Source organism: Manis pentadactyla, chromosome 11 (genome assembly GCF_030020395.1).
Source record: "Manis pentadactyla isolate mManPen7 chromosome 11, mManPen7.hap1, whole genome shotgun sequence".
NCBI classification, from domain to species: Eukaryota; Metazoa; Chordata; class Mammalia; order Pholidota; family Manidae; genus Manis; species Manis pentadactyla.
The window spans coordinates 107,617,063-107,640,147 of record NC_080029.1 but is presented as its reverse complement, the minus strand read 5'-3'; the positions used below and the strand labels follow the sequence as shown (position 1 = coordinate 107,640,147).

At 37.5% G+C, this 23,085-nt stretch overlaps 1 protein-coding gene and 1 pseudogene across 6 annotated transcripts in view; both read right to left on the bottom strand.

The window, feature by feature from the left end:
* RNF111 (ring finger protein 111) overlaps positions 1-20,212 on the bottom strand; it is a 109,492-nt gene extending 89,280 nt beyond the window's left edge. For 3 of the 6 annotated variants that reach the window (XM_057488849.1, XM_057488853.1, XM_057488854.1), the window contains exons 1-3: positions 19,822-20,212; positions 18,889-18,931; positions 6,681-6,785 (exon numbers count right to left, since the gene is read on the bottom strand). The gene's annotated coding sequence lies outside the window, so the exon portion shown is untranslated. Of the gene's footprint in view, positions 1-6,680; positions 6,786-17,128; positions 17,247-18,888; positions 18,932-19,821 lie in introns of those variants that run through there. The other 3 variants (XM_057488850.1, XM_057488851.1, XM_057488852.1) reach the window with 3 other exon arrangements.
* LOC130679595 (serine/arginine-rich splicing factor 6-like) lies at positions 800-6,667 on the bottom strand (annotated as a pseudogene).
* Positions 20,213-23,085: the final 2,873 nt, after the last annotated feature.

Here is a 23,085-nt window from a genome sequence, read left to right as displayed (position 1 = left end):
ATGGAAGCTGAATTTGTTTAGGGGAAAATGCACTGATGTCTGCAACTTATCTTAAAATGAAAAGAAAATCCAAGACAAAAACCACCCATGAACCTGACTGAATGGCAGATAGCAGAGCAGATAGAGGGATAAACATGTGATAAAGCAAAAACAGCAAATATGCAGGTGGTGGAGAGAGAGATGTTCAATGTACATTCTTTCAATTTTTACATAAGTTTGAAATTTTTCAAAATAAAACACTAGAGGGAAAACATTTGATGACCAAAAGAAGCCAGGCACAGGAATATTATTATGAGATTCTATTTATATGAAGTTGTACAACAAACAAAATGAATCCATAATGTCAAAAATCAGATCAGTGGTTGTCTGGGACAGGAGATGGGGGTGAATGACAGCGAAGGATAAAGAACTTTCTTGGATGATGTAATGATTTACATCCTGATTGGGGTGTGTTGGTTATACAATACATTTAACTGTATAGTAAAATATGTATCTTATATTGCATATAAATTATACCTCACTTTTTAAAAATTGAAGTATCATTGATACACAATCTTACATTGGTTTCAAATGCACAACACAGTGGTTCAACAGTTTCCCGTATTATTAAATCCTCACCCCTTCTAGCTTGGTCGCTGTCAGTGCAGTGAGATGTTACAGGACCATGAACTGTATTCTCCGTGCTGTACCACCGTTCCCATGACCAACTTATATTGTGACTGCAAATTATTGTGCAATAATAATACCCCCTTTACCCCCTGCCCCCTGCCCCCACCTACTCCAACACCTCCCCCTTGGTAACCACTAGTCCCTTCTCGGCATCTATGAGGCTGCTGCTATTTTGTTCCTTCTGTTTTGCTTTGTTTTTATACTCCACAAATAAGTGAGATCATTTGGTAAAGTATACCTCATTTAAGTTGATTTTTAAAATATATTCACTATAGAAAATCTGGAATACCTAGAAAAGGCACAGAGAAATAAAGCCCTAAATCCACCCTCCAATCACACTTACCCAATTAAAATATTAATCATCCTTCCCTCTCTTCTGACAGAAGCCTTGCCCACTGGAGATAAAAATACACTTCATTTTTTTATTTAAAGACAATACAGAAATCCTGGTTAAGCTCCTGGATGTTGAAATTCCATTCATAGATGACTCAAGACCTACTAACTTAAATCCCACCAACCTACCCCATTTCTCCTGTGAATCTTTAGCAAGTTAATAACTATTCTGTGCCTAATGTTCCTCATATGAAAAATGAAAATATGTACCTCAGAGTTGTTCTAAATTTTAAGCAAAACAATGTATGCACATGATGGTTTTTATTACAGGTTTTAAAGCTAAGGAGTCAACTAGCATTTAGAAATCATCTTGGCAAAAAAGTCCAGAAGCTTTCCCCAATTTTATTTTAACTGTTTTTGGCAGGCCTTTGACTCTCTAGATACAACCACCTCAAACTAGTCTATCTTATCCAAGCAAACCTCAAATTCCTCCTCAAGATCAGACCAAAACCCTGTGTTGATAAAGCCCAAAGCAAAGGCTAGGTAACAAAATAAAAAGAAAACAGAACACTGGAAGACAGCAGCTGCCCTGAGAATATAGGATCTAATGTGGTAAACAAAACTATCCAAGGAAACAATTTCTACTTGACGAAGTCCAAGAAGTTTCCGTAGGTGGAAGTTACTTTTGCTCTACCTACGTAATTTCGGTTAAAATACATAACCTGGAGAATATTAATTAAAGAGTATGTTCTAAAACATGAGAACAAGTCATAGGAGAAAAAAAAGAAAGAATTGTTGACATTCTAATGAGTTAAGGTAAAGGCACACTAAAAACTGGATCAAGGAGAATACCTCCGGATAGAGAGCATTATCCATAATGTGAATTCAACTCTTAGTATGAAGACAAGAAAAAAATAAACCATGTAGATTATTCTTGCTTTTCTGCTCAATGGTTATATTCCTGGAATGAACATAGAAAAGATAAAACTTCACTATTCTCTAGTTAGTCTCACTTCCCATGTGCCTCTCATATGAGCATCTTGCTGTCAGAACCTAATGGGAGCCATTTATTTTTCCTACAACATGGACCATAAACACAGCCTACAGCTTCATCTGGTGTTTAACAATGGAACGCAATTTGTTCCAGTACTGAAGGAAAAACAGGGTGTGTTGGACTTTGAGAAACTGTGCACTCAATTTCATATTTTATGGGCAACTTCAGGGATTTCCAAGGTTATTCCAACTAAGTGACCTTTTCATCTTCCTTGGATCTGCACAGTCAGACAGAAAAGGAAATCTCTGTGGCAAAAACAAAAAGAGCAAACTTTTAAACAATTCTAGGATACTGGTTTGGGGAAACCAAGGATTTGTTATCCTGTATGCTAACGCCAGCCACTGTATTTAACAAAACCTTTTTGTTTTTTCTGCTACCAGTCACTGCTTAAGGTGATAATTAAGAAAATAGTTAAGATGCCATGGTGTCCCCAAAATTTCATATTCTAGATAAATACAGTAATCCTAACCTGAATGTGATTCCCATGTGAAATTCTACACACATTTACTTATATACTTTCCGAGTATCTTCAGAATTTTGGTTTTGGTATGCATAAACTGAGTTCTTCCTGCTGGGGATAATCAGAAAAAGAGGCCACAGAAGATTAGTAAGGATGACAGGAGAGAACAGGAAAAACATTTTAAATTGAAGCTTGTTCAAGATAAAGGAAGTTGACTGAAAAGCAAGTACCCAGAACTGCTATATATGAAGAAATATTCATTTGCACTGGAATAAAATAGGTAAATCCAAGAGTCTAGGAAGAGGGTTTCAGAAAGATCAATCCAGCTATGGCAAACAGAATAAAAACAAGTTAGGTTGACCAAATTTTTCTATTCTAAGCATCTGGGATCAGACCAGGATCTGGAAATGTCATCCAGGAACAGAAATTAATTTTACAGCAGCTTATTGTTATCTTAGAAGATACAACATCACCAATAATACATTAGCTACCATTTATTCACTTACTGTTTTCATTCAATACTTATTGAGAGCCTATCATAAACTGGGCACTGTTTTAGGCACTAGGATCAGCCATGAACAGGATATAGAAAGTCTTTGCTCTTGTGGGAACTATATGCAAATGAGGACAAACATGGAACAAGTATAAACAATCAAAATAATTTGAGAAATATGTGCTATTAAGGACATAAAACAAATGGCAAAGGTTGACCATCAATAGGCTCCTCAGTAAGAAACTAAAGACCTAAATCATGAGAAGGCATCAGCCACCAGTCAGTCAAGCCACACATTAAACTGAATAGGTTGGAGGAAGAGTATTCCTGGCAGAGGAAACAGTAAGGAAAGATCACGTGGCAGAAACAGGCCTAGCATGTGCAAAGAACAGAAGGGTGGGGAGTGAGAGGAGAAAAAGATAACCCACAACAGAATCAGCAGCAGTCAACAGATCAGGTAAGGCCTGTAAGGAACTATATGCTGTGTTTTTATTTTATTCTCACTAAAATCTATTATCTCCAGGGAACTGAGGATTACAAAAGTTAAGTGACTTGCCTAAAGTCTGACACAAACATCTGGATCTTAATTCTTATATAGGCTGCTGGTTTTCTGGGTTTTTTAAAAGTCCAAATTGAATAATTTATTGCTGGTCTGAGGCTTGCCTTCTTTCACACTTTAAATTGAATTTACATTGTTCAACAAATATTTATCAATATTTAAAGGAATTCAGTAGTGACCTATTCAATAAGATAATCATCTTGATAGCAAACTTTTATTTAAATTTTATATAACTCAAGCTTTATAAAATGCCAACATAATTGAAAATTGAGTTCTCCCTCTAAAGCTTTAAGTTGTCAAAGCTTGAAACAGTTAATTTAAAAGTAAGCAAACAAAACAATAAAAAAATCTAAATGAGCTTAATCTTTACAAGTTATTTTAGCTCAAAAGCTATAAAATAAAAGTTGTCTTAATTCTACAAAGAAGGGAGAAGGTCTTTGACTTCATGCCACCATTTCCTCAGAACCTCATTTTTTCCATCAAATTTGGCCACAAATCAAATTTGTGTGCCCCTATTTTCAGTAGATTCCTCTTGCAGAAGAGGCCAAGTACAAACACAGAAGAGTAACTGCCTAAGCAAGTAGGAGAGTATTCTGTAATAGGGTGCAAAGAACACAGAGTTCTGGGTTAATCTCTGGAACTTGATCTGGACTGTGACCTTGACTTTGAACGATATCTAGAATGGGATCTTGAAGCTCTTTTTGGTGCAGGGGACAAGAAATGAGCCTTTGAGGGTAGGGCAGGTACAGGTGAATTGGAATGAGACTGGCTCCTTCATCTAGATTTTGAGTTTATATCACCTTTCCCATTTTCTTTGGGGAAACGAGATCGAGAACAAGACCTGATTCAAGATTTCTCATACTCATTCTTAGATTTGCTTCGAGAGCGTGAGAAGGAGGCCTGATCAGACTTGGGCTTGGATCTGCTTTTTGATCTACATTTCCTGTCTTTTGATCGAGAATGTGATCAACCTTTGCTCCAAGACCTGGATCGGGAGAGACTTTTAGAGATACTTCAAGATCTACTACAGCTGCTCCTGCGACTCCTACTTTGAGAACTTTCTTCTATATCATGACCTTGATCTGCTTCCAGAGTAAGACTGCCTATGGCTTGTACATGGTTTATCTTCAATGAGCCTAATATTTCTGCCATTGATTTCTGTACCATCCAGTTGATCCAAAGCATGCTTCATGTCAGAGAAGGAGCGAAATTCAATCACACCTTCGTTTCTGTGTTCTTTGTGAGCATCGCATAGGTTACTTCACCTGCTTGTCTCATGAAATCCTTTAAATCTTGCCAACCACGACTAGAAAGATTTTCTACAATAAGCCTGAACTGGTCCATGCTTGTCTCTGCCCGAGGTTCTCCGACTGCTGTATCTGCCTCCACCGCTGTACCTGTCACGATCGCGGCGCTGACCACGGGCGTGCTCCACCATCATGCGCTGGCCACAAAGCCCCTTGCCGTTCAACTCATAAACGGCATCACTGGCGTCACAGGAGTCCTCGAACTCCATGAAGCCGTTACCCATTTTTGAGGTCCATGTCGAGGAGGCAACCACAGCCACTGAAAAAGCGCTGGATGTCCTTCTCCCGGACGTTGTAGTTAAGGTGTCCTATGTAGATGTGCGGCATGTCCGTGGTGGGCAGGGGGCGCAAAGGCTGGCTGTCAAACGGCGGACCGCAAGGCAGAAACTGCGGTGCATGTACAAGGGCAGTGGAAGCCCGAACACACACCTAACACTGCAGTGGAGGCTGAATCCAGTCACACAAAGGGTTGCTAGTTTTCACCTCCCTTGTTAAACTAAATGTATCACTATGAGTACTTACACATGTTTACTCATGACTTGTTTCCATGACCTTATTTTTATACAAGATTATGTTACTCAAACATAATTTCTTCTGTTTACCATGGAGATTTTTGGAGGTTACACTTCCAAAAAGCTAAATTGTAGCTAAAGTTCTAGTATAATGTAGTAACTGTTACAAGATAAGAAAAAGATGAAATAACCATGGGAAAACAGAAGGGACAGCACTGATTCTAGAGGAGAAACCTCACAGAAGTATGAGAGCTGATCCTTAAAATTAAGATTTCCTCAGGATCCGCCCAAGAAGGCAGTGTGAGTAGGGTGGTAGAAATCTCCTCCCAAAACTATATATACTTTGAAAATACAGCAGATACAACTATTCCTAAAAGAGAGACTGGAAGATACAGTACAACAGCCAGGCTACATCTACATCTGTGATAACTCAGCATCTCATGAAAAGGGTAAGATGCAAATGCAAAGCCATGACCCAGCGGGACCCAAGCACTCCCCCAACCCCAGCTCACTGGCGGGAGGAAAAGAATCAGAGTGGGGAGGGAGCTGAAGCACAGGACTGCTACATAACCATCCCTAGTAATCTGCACCAGGAGCCCAGACACACATTGCATGGTGTACTGGACATTAGAGAAATGGAAAAGTAAAATCCGAGACTGAGACAGTGAACAGGTCCCCACAGCCGGCTCCTCTGGGATGAAAGAAAATCGGGTGCTTTAAAACTCTCAAAGGGACAAGGGTTTAAGAGGTAGACAAAATCACCCTTGGACACTCAGCCAAGCAGGCTGGGAGTTTTAAGGAACATCAGGCACCGTAACCCACTGGGTGGCAATGCAGCTCTGAAGCCCCTCACAGCGATAAGCAGACTGCCATTCATTCCCCCTCCCCACAGACACTGCAAGCAAAATGGCTGACCCGCCATTGCTGAGGACCAGGAGGGTGCAGCCCCATCCACAGCAACCACACAGAGTCTTCTCCCAGAGCACAGCTAACAGGGCCAGACCCAGAGGCTGCCCCCTGCACACAGCTGCCCAGCAAAGGGAGAGGAAGCTGGTGCAAAGTCTGGAAGGCACAAAGGGGCGCCGTTGTTGGAGAAGAACACACGCCGCTTGTCTGCGACCCCTGCCAGGAACCTAGGCTATCCCAAGGGACGACCCACCCACTGCACCTCAGGGGATTAACCTAGAGACTGCTCCCTGTGTGCGGTTAACCAGCATAGGCAGCAAAAAAGGGCAAAGTGAACAGCAAGCAGGAAGGGACTTTATTGTCCCAGCTGACACACACGCCACTCACCGGCGATCACGTCTATTGCCATGAAAAGTCAGAAGAACCTGGTCCAGTCCAAAATCACTCAAACGCCAGAGACAGGGCCTGGTGAGATCGATATAACCAATCTTCCTGAAAAAGAATTCAAAATAAAAATCATAACCATGCTGGTGGAGCTGCAGAGAAATATGAAAGAGCTAAGGGATGAAGTCTGGAGGGACATAACAGAAATGAAACAATCAATGGAAGGACTTAAGAGTGGACTAGATGAGGTACAAGAAACTGTTAATGGAACAGAAATCAGAGAACAGGAATAGAGAGAAGCTGAAGGAAAGAGAGATAAAAGGATCTCTAGGAATGAAAGAATATTAAGAGAACTGTGCGACCAATCCAAACGGAACAATATTCGCATTATAGGGATATCAGAAGAAGAACAGAGAGAATAATGGGCAGAAAGTGTCTTTAAAGAAATAATTGCTGAAACCTTCCCCAAGCTGGGGAAGGACATAGTCTCTCAGACCACGGAAGCCCACAGATCTCCCAACAGAAGGGACCCAAGGAGGACAACACTAAGACATATAATTAAAATGGCAAAGATCAAAGACAAGGACAGAGTATTAAAAACAGTTAGAGAGAGAAAAAGGATCACATACAAAGGAAACCCCACTAGGCTATCATCAGACTTCTCAACAGACACCTTACAGGCCAGAAGAGAATGGCATGATATATTTAAATGCAATGAAACAGAAAGGCCTTGAACCAAGAATACTGCATCCAGCAAGACTATCATTTAAATTGGAAGGAGAGGTTAAACAGTTCCCAGACAAGCAAAAGTTGAGGGAATTTACCTCTCACAAACCATCTGTACAGGTTATTTTAAAGGGACTGCTCTAGATGGAAGTACTCCTAAGGCTAACAGATGTCACCAGAGAAAATAAAAACACAGCAAAGAAAGAAGACCAACCAAATACTAAAGGCAAAACATAAAATCAGCTATCCACACAAGCAGTCAAGAGAAACACAAAAGAGTACAGAATAAACACCTAATATATAAAGAGGGGAGGAAGAAGAATAAGAAGGGAGAGAAATAAAGAATCATCAGACTGTGTTTATACTAGTGTAGTAAGTAACTTCCATTTAGACAGTTAGATAGTAAAGAAGCTACCCTTGAACCTTTGGTAACCACGAACCCAAAGCCTCCATTGGCATTAAGTACATATCTATTGATAATCACCGCAAATGTAAATGGACTGAATGCATCAATCAAAAGACAAGAGTAATAGAATGGATAAAAAAGCAAGACCCATCTCTATGCTGCTTACAAGAGACTCACATCCAACCCAAAGACATACACAGACTAAAAGGGAAGGGATGGAAAAAGATGTTTCATGCAAACAATAGGGAGGAAAAAGCAGGTGTTGCAGTACTTGTATCAGACAAAATAGACTTCAAAACAAAGAAAGTAACAAGAGATAAAGAAGGACATCACACAGTGATAACGGGTCAGTCCAACAAGAGGATATAACCATTATAAATATATATGCACTCAACACAAGAGCACCGACATATGTGAAACAAATACTAACAGAATTAAAGGAGGAAATAGAATGCAATGCATTCATTTTGGGAGACTTCAACACACCACTCACTCCAAAGGACAGATCCACTGAACAGAAAATAAGTAAGGACACAGAGGCACTGAACAGCACACTAGAACAATGGACCTAACAGACACCTACAGAACTCTACACCAAAAAGCAGCAGGATACACATTCTCCTCAAGTGCACATGGAATATTTTCCAGAATAGACAACATACTAGGCCACAAAAAGACCCTCAATAAATTCAAACAGATTGAAATTCTGCCAACCAACTTCTCAGACCACAAAGGTATAAAACTAGAAATAAATTGTACAAAGAAAACAAAAAGGCTCAAAAACACATGGAGGCTTAACAACATGTCCCTAAACAATCAATGGATCAATGACCAAATTAAAACAGAGATCAAGCAATATATGGAGACAAATGAAAACAACAGCACAATGCCCCAACTTCTGTGGGACTCAGTGAAGGCAATTCTAAGAGTAAAGTATATAGCAATCCTGGGCTATTTAAAGAAGGAAGAACAATCCCAAATGAATAGTATAAAGTCACAATTATGGAAACTGGAAAAAGAAGAACAAATGAGTCCCAGAGTCAGTAGGAGGGACATAATAAAGATCAAAGAAGAAATAAATAAAATTGAAAAGAATACAACAATAGAAACAATCAATGAAACCAAGAGCTGGTTATTTGAGAAAATAAACAAAATAGATAAACCCCTAGCCAGACTTATTCAGAGAAAAAGAGAATCTACACACATAAACAGAATCAGAAATGAGAAAGGAAAAATCATGACACCACAGAAATGCAAAGAATTATTAGCGTACCTTAGCCCACTCTCGCGACTTTTATTCAACATAGTTCTGGAGGTCCTAGCCACAGCAATCAGACAAAGAAATACAAGGTATCCAGATTGGTAAGGAAGAAGTCAAACTGTCACTATCTGCAGATGACATGATATTGTACATAAAAACCCCTAAGGACTCCACTCCAAAATTACTAGAATATCTGAATTCAGCAAAGTTGCAGGATACAAAATTAATACACAGAAATCTGTTGCATTCCTATACGCTAACGATGAACTAGCAGAAAGAGAAATCAGGAAAACAATTTCATTCACAATTGCATCAAAAAGAATAAAATACCTAGGAATAAAACTAACCAAGGAAGTGAAAGACCTATACTCTGAAAACTACAAGACACTCTCAAGAGAAATTAAAGAGGACACTAACAAATGGAAATACATCCCATGCTCTTGGGTAGGAAGAATTAATACTGTCAAAATGGCCATATTGCCTAAAGCAATCTATAGATTCAATGCAATCCCTATCAAAATACCAATAGCATTCTTCAATGAACTGGAACAAATAGTTCTAAAATTCATATGGAACCACAAAAGACCCGAAATAGTTAAAGCAATCCTGACAAAGAATAATAAAGCAGGAGGGTCTCGCTTCCCAACTTCAAGCTCTACTACAAAGCCACAGTAATCAAGACAATTTGGTACTGGCACAAGAACAGACCCATAGACCAGTGGAACAGAACAGAGAGCCCAGATATAAACCCAAGCATATATGGTCAATTAATATACGATAAAGGAGCCATGGATATGCAATTGGGAAATTACAGCCTCTTCAACACCTCGTGTTGGCAAAACTGGACAGCTACATGTAAGAGAATGAAACTGGATCATTGTCTAACCCCATACACAAAAGTAAACTCAAAATGGATCAAAGACCTGAATGTCAGTCATGAAACCATAAAACTCTTAGAAAAAAACATAGGTAAAAATCTCTTGGACATAAACATGAGAATTTCCTCATGAATGTATCTCCCCAGGCAAGGGAAACAAAAGCGAAAATGAACAAGTGGGACTATATCAAGCTGAAAAGCTTCTGTACAGCAAAGGACACCATCAGTAGAACAAAAAGGCATCCTACAGTATGGGAGAATATATTTATAAATGAGATATCCAATAAGGGGTTGCCATCCAAATTATAAAGAACTCACACACCTCAACAAGCAGAAAACAAATAATCCAATCAAAAAATGGGCAGAGGAGCTGAACAGACACTTCTCCAAAGAAGAAATTCAGATGGCCAACAGGCACATTGCTAATCATCAGAGAAATGCAAATTAAAACCACAGTGAGATATCACTTCACACCAGTGAGGATGGCCACCATCCAAAAGACAAACAACAGCAAATATTGGCAAGGATGTGGAGAAAGGGGAACCCTCCTACGCTGCTGGTGGGAATGTAAATTAGTTCAACCATTGTGGAAAGCAGTATGAAGGTTCCTCAAAAAGCTCAAAATAGAAATACCATTTGACCCAGGAATTCCACTCCTAGGAATTTACCCTAAGAATGCATGATCCTAGTTTCAAAAAGACATATGCACCCCTATGTTTATCTCAGCACTATTTACAATAGCCAAGAAATGGAAGCAACCTAAGTGTTCATCAGTAGATGAATGGATAAAGATGTGGTACATATACACATTGTAATATTATTCAGCCATAAGAAGAAAACAAATCCTACCATTTGCAACAACATGGATGGAGCTAGAGGGTATTATGCTTGGTGAAATAAGCCAGGCGGAGAGAGACAAGTACCAAATGATTTCATTCATACGTGGAGTATAAGAACAAAGCAAAAACTGAAGGAACAAAACAGCAGCAGACTCACAGAACCCAAGAATGGACTGACAGTTACCAAAGGGAAAGGCACTGGGGAGGATGGGTGGGAAGGGAGGGATAAGGCGGAAAAAGGGGCATTACAATTAGCGCACATAATGTAGCAGGGGGTGTGAGTACGGAGAAGGCAATACAACACAGAGAAGACAAGTAATGATTCTATAGCATCTTACTATGCTGATGGACAGTTAGTGTAGTGGGGTATGTGGTGGGGACTTGATAATGGGGGGAGTCTGGTAACCATAATGTTGCTCATGTAATTGTACATTAATCATACCAAAAAAAAAAAAGGTAAGATTTCCTCAAGGAGAGAATAAGGATAAAGGCATATCAGAGGAATGACTGGCAGGAAGATAGTTATGAAAATAAAATGGCCATTTTTATTCAGTACTGTAGGTAGTTCTTCAAAGAAATGTGATTTCATAGAAAGTACAGTCGAATCCATGTTAATAAATCACATTATTTAGATATTCTATAAAGAAAATCTTATATTGCATGGTTTGCTTCACTTAGTAAGACTATTTTGTATAAAGAACATAGCTGCTAGACTTAAGCTTTGTAAAATGAACCTATTCATATATATGAAAACTGTAATTATTTACATATTCAAATATGATTTTACCACTAAGAATTGGGAAGACAGCCCAGTTTCAAATCAATAATATAACTTGCTCCTGGTAAAACTGTCCTATTTATCAAAAGCAAAAGTGTACATTTTGATTAAACATGGCAAATTTCTCTATCTCAAATGTCCTTGCATCCCCACTAAACAGACAATAAAAAAAAATTGTGTAAAATCTACAAAAAGAAAAAAAAGCTAAGAATAGTAAGAGAGCAACCAAATCCTATCAGCTGACAGCAACTCCAAAAAAAGAGAACAGAGGAAAAAATGACCAACAATTCATCAAAGCCAATAGTAACACTATTTCCTAAAATTGAAGTATATAAACCCTTACTACCTTTGTTCTCGGGGACTACCATTCTCGTCATCCACTCCATTCTTGGCTGGAGAAGCCACAACAGCTTCTTGACTATTCCCTGAACAGGCCAAGCATGCTACTGCTATTCAGTGTGCCTGGAATGCTTGTCCCCTAGGTATCTATAAGCCCCTCTCATTTTTTTCCTTTAGGTCTTTGTTGAAATGTTTCCTTATCCTTGAGACCATCCTCGACAATCTTTACTTTAAAAAGCTAACTCTGCCCTCTATCTTCTTTATCTAGCTCAGGTATTTCCATAGTTACCATTTATAAAATTTACTTTTCTCACTAAAGCTGATCATCAATACTATATGCCCCAAAGTAGTTGGGAGTCAATAAATATATGCTGTATTTTTATTTGAAGTAATCTAAAATTGCATTAACTATATCAGGAGAAAGGATGAAGAGAGAAGTGTGGACTCCTTTTCCATAAGCAGTCAAAAGATAATGCTTAAAAGTAGTTAATTAACCAATTGGAATGGCAGTTCTCAAACTTTTTGTCTTGTGAACCCCTTTACACTCTTAAAAATAACTGAGGAACCCAAAAGGCTCTTATTATGTGGGTCATATTTCTTGATACAATATTTGAAAATAAAGTTGATAAATGCTTGAAAATTATATCTGAAAACAACAATAGTAAACCCATTACATTCTAATATAAGTAACATTTATGAATATATTTTCCAAAATGAGAAGAGTGGTGCTGTTATACATTTTTGCAAATCTCTTTAATGCCTGACTTAACAGAAGAAACCTGGATTCTTCTATCTGCTTCTGTATTCAATCTAATAAGAAAATCCAGCTTCACATGAATATGTAGTTGAAAAAGGGAGGAGGTTTTTAATAACTCAGGTAAGTGTGGATACTACTCGTTTGACAGTATGCCAAAATTTAGCAAGTGTAATTTTGTAAAGGCTAGTTGCAATGTGGAATCTGAAACCATATCAATTAAACTTTTCATATCATTTCATTAAAAATCTATTATCTACCTTGACCTTAAATAGATCTTTCACCCACATCATGATTTTGTAATACCATGCATTGGTCACTTAAAAAAAGTTGGTCCATGGAGTTATACACATCTTCCAAAAACTGATACATTTCAGTATACCATAGGAAGAAAAATTAGTATCTCCATCAATTTCATCAAAAAGGTCCTGAGAAGTTGCCAAACTCACGGTGGCAGATATGTTTTCCAAAATTTGAATTCTTGTTTCAAAGCCTGAATTTTATCTTGGCAGTTTTTTCCCCAAAGAGTGACAGGCTTACTTATTTTTGAGAAATATGTACAAATACCCAACTTTTAATAAGTATAGTCTGTCATTCAAGTAAAAACAGGGTTCCACAAAAAAGCAACTAGTTTACTAGTTCAGCTCTCTACTCAATCACATGAGTTATTTTTCTTCAAAACAAGCATCATACTTTGGTGTGCAGCAGAAGGGCCTTACAACATTCTTCCCATTTTGTCACATGAAATTTTAGAAAGACATACATTCAAGAGTCAAGATTAAAAAATTAACAAGTTTTATTGCTTCATAAAGGACATTCTTAAATGAAATAGTTTTTTAACTGTAAATAAGTTAAAAGTGTAGTGAAGAACATAATGACTATTAATACAGTTTTTGCCACTGTCTTGATATGCACTGAAGGGTCAGCAGTTCTATAACTGGGTTGACACAATCAGTGCAAATGGCAACAAAGTAGCAAAGAATTACTTAGTATTATTATCAAATATTTTCAACCTAGCAGACCTTCTGACACACTTGAAGAATCCCTCAGGAGTCCACAGACCACATTTTGAGAACCACTGTCTGGAAATACATATAAAATACAGGAGATATATTTCCAGGGAAAAGAATTAGGTAGCAGTAAAACTGGAATGACAAGGAGGCCTCTTTTTCCCAACACCCTTTACACCTTGTGAATTTGGTACCCTTTGTTCTATCTCAAAAAATTATATATTAAAAAAAAAAAGTTTACTTAATTCAAAAGTAGCTAAGTAGAAATAATGGCTGCTGTGCAGGTCAATGCCAGAAAACAAATTTTTAAGAGCTGAAAGTGTTTCCACTTAGGAAGTGGAACCAGGGGATTAGGAGGGGTGGCATGGGGGACTACTGTTTTTCAGTATGAGCCCTTTGGAAATGACTTTTAAAACTATACACAGATATCAATTAAAAAGAAAATAATTCAAAATACTACCTGGAAAAACACTTACAAATTAAGTTTAAAAGATAAGATAAATAAAGCAAATCCCCACCTACAAGTGAAAGAATGGCTGTGAAATAGACCAAGATGTAACAGTAACTGCCTGTAATAATGTGCCTGTCAGTTTCCACTCACATATGAAATATTATTCTATATTTTAATTTTTTTTAACTTCATTTAAAAAGCTAGTTAAAAAGCAATAATTTCCTTCAGACCAGAAAGTCTAATGACTTAGTTTATAGTATGTAAACCTTAAGTCATTTTTTAAAGTGATTAAACCCTCTACACTTTACACACACTTTCACACATAAGGTAACACCAAGTAAAATAACCTTTTATTTTTTTCCTCTATTTTCTTTGATCACAATTAAGATCAAATCAAGACTTAACATATTTATTTGAAAAAGAAAGTAAAGTTGATTTATAGTGAATATAATAAATTGTTAAATCTTATGTGTTTATTTCATAGGCAAAATCTTCATACAAATATAAATCCACTATCAAAATCTAATTCAATTTTAGTTTCTCAGAAGATGTCCTGATTCAGGAAAGAAGAGATTATTTCTACATGTAAACAGATAACTGAAAAGCAAATTGGGATTCCCCACTAAAAGGAACTGGCACTCATCGAAGAATGGCTGATTCCAGGCTGAAAAGATACAAGATGAGCTTGGTATATCTTGCTGTGCCAGGAAGAAAGTACTACAAAATAATTATCAGGTTTTGCCAAAAAGACACAGGAACCAGAGCGTTGAGGCTCCCAATGATAAATCTGGGACAATTTAGCATTAAAATAAGTAATGGCAGTAATGGATTATAACCCACAGAATAAAATAGGAAGTACTTAAATTCACATTGATAATAGAGAGAAAAGGATGTTTCCTCCTTACAACAGAATGCCTATTGCTAAGACAGAGGAGATGGAGGCGTCAGTTTTCTAACCATCAAAGTAAAAAGATCAGTACAGGCAAGAATCATCAGTGGATGCTAAATCCAGGGAAACTTGATAAGGATACAGAAGATCTGATGGATATCTCAAAGTTGTCCCCAAAGATTGCTTACTAGATGCCAAGGGGAAAAATGATAACTATACTGTGAAGAAACCAAACACTGTGACAGGTAAATAAAAACTAACATTACCAGTCAGGGGCAAGCTAATGACATGTACTTCCACATCATACCCTGAGAATACAAAACCCCTGGCTGGGAATGTATGACCTGAATCTAATTATGAGGAAACATGAGACAAATCCAAACTGAGAAATATTCTACAAAATATACAGCCTGTATTCTTCAAAAATATCAATGCAATGAAAGACATAGGCTAAGGCAATGTTTCAGATTAAGGAAGCTAATGAGATATAACAACTAAATGCAACCTGGACTGTGTCCTACTGGGAAAATGCTATTACTGGGATAAACTGACACTACTGGAATAGGGGCTATAGAGTAGATAAAGGTATAGTATTATCAATGTTAAATTTCCTGAATTTGGTAACCATACTGTGATAATGCAAGAGAATACAGTACACAGTGAATTTTTAGAGACAAATATGTGTAATATATGCAATGTACTCTCAAGCAATTTAAAAAATAGAGAATGAGAAAGCAAATGTGAAAAAATGTTAAACATTGGTAAGTCTGAGTAAAGGGTAAAGAAATGTCCTCAATACTTTTTTTAACTTTCCTGTAAGCCTGAAATTATTTCAAAATAAAAAATTGAAATAAAGGCAAACTGGAATATCAAGGTGAAAATAAGTGATTTATTCTGATGCCTTATAGCATATATGAATAAAGGAAATGAGTACAACAGAGACTAATACTGGCACATAGCCCCATACGAAATTTCTTAAATTTTCAATGTTTCAGAAAAATGAAAATATTTTTTAAGTAGCCACATAAATACTTAGATGCCGATCCTGCATACCCTCAGGGAAACACAGAAATCCAAACTGAGGGACTCTCCCTTCCTCTAGCAAACCATAAGCTCCTCCTAAGTCAGGCCTTAAGGTCCTGCTCTCTTCGTTGTAACTCAAGCACTGACACGGTACCTGAAATGCAGCACTCACATTTGTTGAATAAATGCTGAATGTTTAGAAAGAGGAACACTGCATTTTATCAAAACTGGGAGGGCGGGGGGAGAAGGAAAAAGGGAGCAGACACCTAAATATGGTATAAATTATCTTAAATACGTTTTTAAATATGAGCATTTCAAACTTCACAAAAGTAGAGACCAATATTATTAATACCCACATGTCTATCACCCCAACACAACAATTATCAAAATTATGCCACACTTGCTTCATCTAACCCTTTTTTGCTATGAAGTATTTTAAAACAAATACTGGACATCTTATTTCTCTTCCTCACTCTTCAGTCCCCATCTCTAAAAAATATGGGCATTTTCTTACATAAACATAATGTCATGACTATACCTAACAAAATTAACAATTCCTTGGTATCATCATACCCATCCACATTCAAATTTTCCTCAGAGTGTTTCAAAAATGACTTTATACACTTGGTTTGAATCAGGATTTAAATAAGGTCAAAACATTACATTTGGTTGTTACACATAAAATATTTTTAAACTTTCGTTTCACATTGTCCAAAATTATGAGAAAGCCAAATAAACCAAACAATTAACTTACATCTGTAGATACTCCATAATCAAACCCAATCTAATGCCCTTGTTGCTCCCTTTGCCTGCTGCACTAGTCATTGATTGCAAATCAAATACTACCTCTAAAAGAGGCCTTCCCTAACCATTCAATCCATAGTAGAGCCTCACTTCCATTCATTCTCCATTACATGGTCCTATTTTCTTTATGACACTTACCATTACCTAAAACTATTCTGTTTGTTACCTGCTAACCCCAGTAGAAGATCCATTCCATGAAGGCAGAGCGCCTTCTTCTCTGAAGACCAAGAACAATGCTAAGAACATGGGACATTCAATCAATACTTACTGAGTGACTAAATAATAATGCAGTACCTCTATTTAAAATATTAGCTCAGTTTAGTACTTCTTTTTAAACATTCGTAGCTCACTCCTCATGTTATGTTAAATCAAGTGCCTGTAGAAACCTGGGCCAGGCTGTTATCAAGAATCTGTGGGATGCATGAAAGAAAGAACAGAGGCGTAAGGCATCTAAATGCAATTCTAATCTTTTACTGAACAGTGTTACAGGTTTCTGAAAGAGAATTTATTTAGGATGATTTAAAGAGCTTTAACAGAAGTAAAACAAAGTATCATTTTTTAGTATCATGCTAGAGCTATTAAATCAAGAATAACATCTACAAGGAGACAGAAGCATTATCTGTAACAACAAAGGTGGATTCACAAGTTTCTTTTTCTTCTATTTATGCATCATTTCTTTCCTGGGATTGGACCATGATGAATACAAAACAAATATGAAAAACATCTAACTAAAAATATACACCATTAAATATGGGACCTAGAGAAAAACTAGACAACTATGCCAAACTTCTCACTTAATAATTGAGAGATATCTGAAGCCCAGGATGGTAATCAATAAAGTCACAGATGTAATGAATAACAAGCAAAGCTAGATCTAAAATCCAGACATCCTGTCTCTGACCGTATACACTTTCATACAATGTCAACCATAGAATGTAAATGTCAAGTTATATCATACTTTAATCACTATCATTTTTAGTACTGTCACTTTTTTTCCTTATTGAAGTCATAGCCCAAAGGTGGAAAAGTCAAAACAGGGACACATATAATCATGCTCTAAGTAAAGCATTGTTACACAAACCCCTCTTTGACAAAATAATAAAAGAAAGCTCGAAAAAAATCTAATTGGTTTGATTTAATGAGTTCTTTATTCCACTTTTTAAATTTAAAAATGAAAATAACTATTTAGGAATATCTACTGACTATTCCTTTGCTTCTGATGTTTAAATTACTGTTCTCTTAAACATCAGTATAGCTATTTTTCAATTATCTGTAGAAATAGAGTACTGAAGTAAAATTTGTGAAGGTGTAGTTTCCACTATCATGCATTTTTCACCAAAGTGAAATTATTTTGATTATCTTTCTTCAAAATCCAACTCTAGTGACAGAACTAACATGCAAGTCACTGACACCAAAGAAGAAAAAAGTGACAGAAGATCCACACACACAAATGCAGTTTATGTGGAACAAGGAGACTCTACTCATCCTAGTTTTTCCTACAATATTATTCAGACCAATTCATAACACCCCCACCAGTTTTTAGAATACTACTCTGAATCCTAGCAAACAAATGAGATGTCATTTGTCCAAGGTTAAATGACAAGAGATGCGCAAAAGTAAAATAATTCAATTTAAAAAAAAGTAAGATTCTTTTCAGAGTAAAAGGGCTTCTTTCTCAGTCCTGTGTTGTCCTACATACACAACCAAAGATTACTGCTTAATAGCATAAAAAACAACATGGTTTATATGGACATGAAAATTTTTACTAAAACCATATAGTAACAAACTATCAAAATGCAGGTATTCATCCTAATAAAATTAAGTAAAAATCACTGTTACAGAACTTCCGTGTAATATCGAAATAACATTCTAACATTCGAGCACACACACACACACACACACACACACACACACACACCAGGTATTCATCCTAATAAAATTAAGTAAAAATCACTGTTACAGAACTTCCATGTAATATCGAAATAACATTCTAACATTCAAAGCACACACACACACACACACACACACACACCAAAAAGGAAAGGAAATGGAACCTTAGTCTTTTCCCCAGTCTGTTCTTTTTGGTTGAAGAGGTCCCTAAAACAAGAAAATTAGATATAAAATACCAAATGAGATACAGTTTGGATTATTAAGTCATATTCAAAAGCTCTAAGAACTATAAAATGAAGTCTGTCTCAGCTGGCATCTTACCACTCCAGAGTTCAAAATTCATACTACACATAAATCAAGAAACAAGAAAGCATACAACACAATGGAGTCACCCCACACTACAAACATGAACAAATTATATAAATACCCTAGACTTTCTGGTATTTTCTTAAACATTAAAACTTAGACTTGGTTGAAGAAAGTACCTCTAAAGATCTCATACAACCTATTTAAGAAGTATTGTGACAAACCTCTATTTCTGCAGTGCAGAACAGATAATTCCACTGTACCACTGGCACTGACTCTGATAAAGTATCTAAGAACAATAATAAAAATATTTTCTTTTAATGATCAACTAACTCTATACAAAAATCTGACGGCGTATTTCTGTTCCGCGGACATTTCCTTGATCACATAAAAAGGCAACTCCCTAATCGTCAAGGCTGACTTATCGCCCTCCAACACCCCCGGTGCGGGTTACCCTCACTACTCCATTGTCAAATCGCACTCCCACGCTTCAGCCCTCAGCCCCCATCCTAAGACACCAGGGAAAAGTCGAAAAAGGGAAGCAACTCCCCTCACCCACACTCCCTTACTGTGGGGTGTGGGTGTGTCTGCAGACAAATGCTTTGCTCAAACACAATCACATCTTCCGCGGACAGCCCCCTAAGTCACTGCGGAGCCAGGAACACCCGGCCGGGCGCCGACCCCAGCCTTCCGCGGCCGCAGCCCTTCCTCTTTCTCCCCTCCAGGCCGGCCCCTCCCCCGCTGCGCGCACGCGCGGCCTCCCATCGGGCCCCTCCCCCCGAGCCCCTCACCTTTATCATTAGCCACCCTCTTCCCAGGGTCTGGGAGAGCCCTGGCCCGGGAAGGGAGACGGGAGGTGGGAGGGGAGAAGAGGATGTGTCGAGAGGCAGTGATCGGCGTCTCAGTCTCGGCCTTAACAGGCCCCCGTAGTCGGGAGCTGCGTCTGTCACCACCGCCAAAACTGTGCCAGCGGCAGCGCCCAGGTCGGCCCAGCTCACTGGGCTTGGGTTCAGAATGCCTAGTTTGATCCCAAAGGAACTCCTTTCCCGAAGCTGCGGGCGTTTCTATGCTGCGCAGACCCAACACCTCGCCACCATCGCCGCCGCTCCCGCTGCTTTCCTGCCGCCGCCACCGCTGCCGCCGCCTAACCAATCTCTCCTTTCCCGAGGGAGCACGACACTCCGGGGCTTTACGACAGTTCGGAAAGCGAGAGCGCAGTAGCCTTCACGCCTCCGGTAACATCTGTTTGATTCTGCGCTTGCTCAGATTTTTGTTTCTCACTGGCCCGCCGCTTCTTGCCCTCCTTCTTTGTATTCAGTTTATCAGTCTATAAGCGAAGCTGAACGGTGTCCTAAAGCTCATTATTTTATTTTCCTTGGTAATTATGAACTCAGTATGTAAGCAAAACACTGACTACATCTTGGCTTATTTTTGCGTAACTAAACATTACAACTAACCGCAGAATTATTGACCATACTGAAGGCACAATTAAGCAAAAACATCACGGTTTAGTGTATTTCCCAGCAAATGATAGCCCAATCATACTCGCTAATGACATAATCACGATACCTCACGGTTAAGGTGAATTTGCTTCCAGAATCAGATCAAAAATGGTAATAGATATACTGGGAACTGATTGTACAATCACATACACTTTGTTTTATAAATCAGTAGATAGGAAATGCTTCATTATGCGCATTAGGAGGATGTAGGGGAAAACAGTGTAGGATTTGGATTCAGACAGACTTCTTTTCAAACCCCACTGATGCCAATTAACAGCTGTCTTATTTATTATACCTTTATAAGTAAGTTTCCAAAAAGAAAATGTCAATTATACATCAGTGGAAGAAGAAAACAAAATAAAAGCAATAAAAGCATATCTTAAAAAAAAAAACAGTTTCCTTCTCTGTAAATTGAGATAACAGTATTATTAACTCCAAGGGGTATATATATATATATATATATATATAAGACAGTTTATATAATGTTTTGAACATTATTTACCAATTAAGTGTTTGATAAACATTAATTCCCTCCCTTTGTCAACAATTTATCTTTCTCAATATGCATTCTTTTGTTCACTGATTTCTCCATATTATTCAGTGAAGATAATATTAAAAAAGAAGAAAAAGAAACAGTAGCAGATTGTGAGGGGAAATGGGTAAGCACTAGACTAGGATTTTTCCTTAATACTATATTTTCTTGTTCTCAATGTAAAATTCTGCCTGTACTACCATATCTACTGCCATATTTTTAAGTATTATTGACTCATAACTTTTCAAAGTCATGTATTTCCAGACCTAACCTTTTTTCTAAAGCTCTTGATTTGTGTTCTTCAATAAGGTATATACTAGCCACACATAGGTATGGAGCTCTTGAAATGCGGACAGTACAAATTGAGAAGTGTTGTAAGTGAAAAATATATATCTAATTTCAAAGATACGATATAAAAATTATTAAAATCTCAATAATTTTAAATATCGATTACTTATTGAAATAGTATTTTGGATGTATTGGGTTAAATCACTGGTTTTCAAGCAGGGATGATTTTGTGTACACGCCCCCCCACCTTAGGGACATTTATCAATATCTGAAGACATTTTTGATTGTCACAACTTGGGGAGAGGGGAGTGGCTACTGGCATGTACTAACAAGGGCCCAGAGATGCTGGTAAACATTGTGCAATGCACAGAACAGCCCTCCACAGCAAGAACTTTCCTGGCCCAAAATGTTAATAGTACAGCTCAGAAACCCTGGAGTTAAGTAAAATATAATATTAAATATAATTTCACCCATTTCTTTTACTTTTTAAAATATGGCTACTACAAAATTTTAAATTACATTTGTAGCTCACATTATATTTCTATTGGACAGGGCTGACTGATATAGCCCCATATAGCTGTTTACTGAATATGTAATTTCCAGGTTAATGTCCCACAGGCATCTCTAACACATTATGTCCAAAGTAAATAAATAAATAAATGTAGGTATATTGTTTTTATGACCCATCCATATCAGCCTTAACTGTTTCAGTCAATAGGACCAAGTTATCTAACTAGAAGCCCAAAGGTTATCTTTGACTACTTTCCCTTCCACACTCTATACCTCTAATGGATCAATAAGCCCTTCCAATTCTGCCTCTGAAATATCTCAAATATTGAAAATCAAACTGTTCTCCAATCTCTGCACCAGTCCAGGTCTTTGGTATCTTTAATATTCATTTGTGTAACAAACATTAATCAAGTACTTACTATCTACTAGACATTGTGCTGGGCACAGTGAGTACTAAATACATAATCACTACCTTTCTTGCAGTGTTTCACAAAACCCACAAAGCAAATCCATTATTTACACTACAACGAGGAAGGGATAGGATGCTCTAGAGAACACAAAGCATCACAATAGTGCTCTGAGAACACAAAGATGGAAGAAGACATGATATTTAAACTAAATTTTGCAACATGAAGACAGTTAAATAAAGCAAATAGGGTATTCCAGGTTGAAATTTCATGCTAAGGTACAGATCCTGTACCTGAAACGTCATGAAGGAAATTCTCTACTAGGATCTACTGAATGTGTCATATGGGGAAAATCTCAAGAGATGAGGGAAGAAAAATAGACAGAAATGAGTTAAATAAGAAAACAGCAGTAAACTTTTTTCTTGGCACTGAGAAGTGACTGGTGGTTACCGTGGGGAAGGGGTTGGGATGGGTAGGTAAGGGCAGGGGGTGTGATAAAGGAACACAAAAATCTCAATCATAATATAAGGTGGTCATGGGGATGGAAGTGCAGCATGAAGAATATAGCCAATGGCTCCATAATATCTTTCTGTGTTGACAAATATTAATTGCACTAGTTGGGGTGAGGATTTAATAACGGGTGTAACTGTTGAGTCACTGAGTTGTATGCCTGAAACGAATATAATATTGTGTATCAACTATACTTCAATAAAAAAATAGTTAAGTAAGGTTATTTTTGCTAGGATAAGGAGTTTGGAACATTTTATGCTTAAAACTATGGGAAGCTATTAAAGGAAATCAATCCAAGGTCAGATT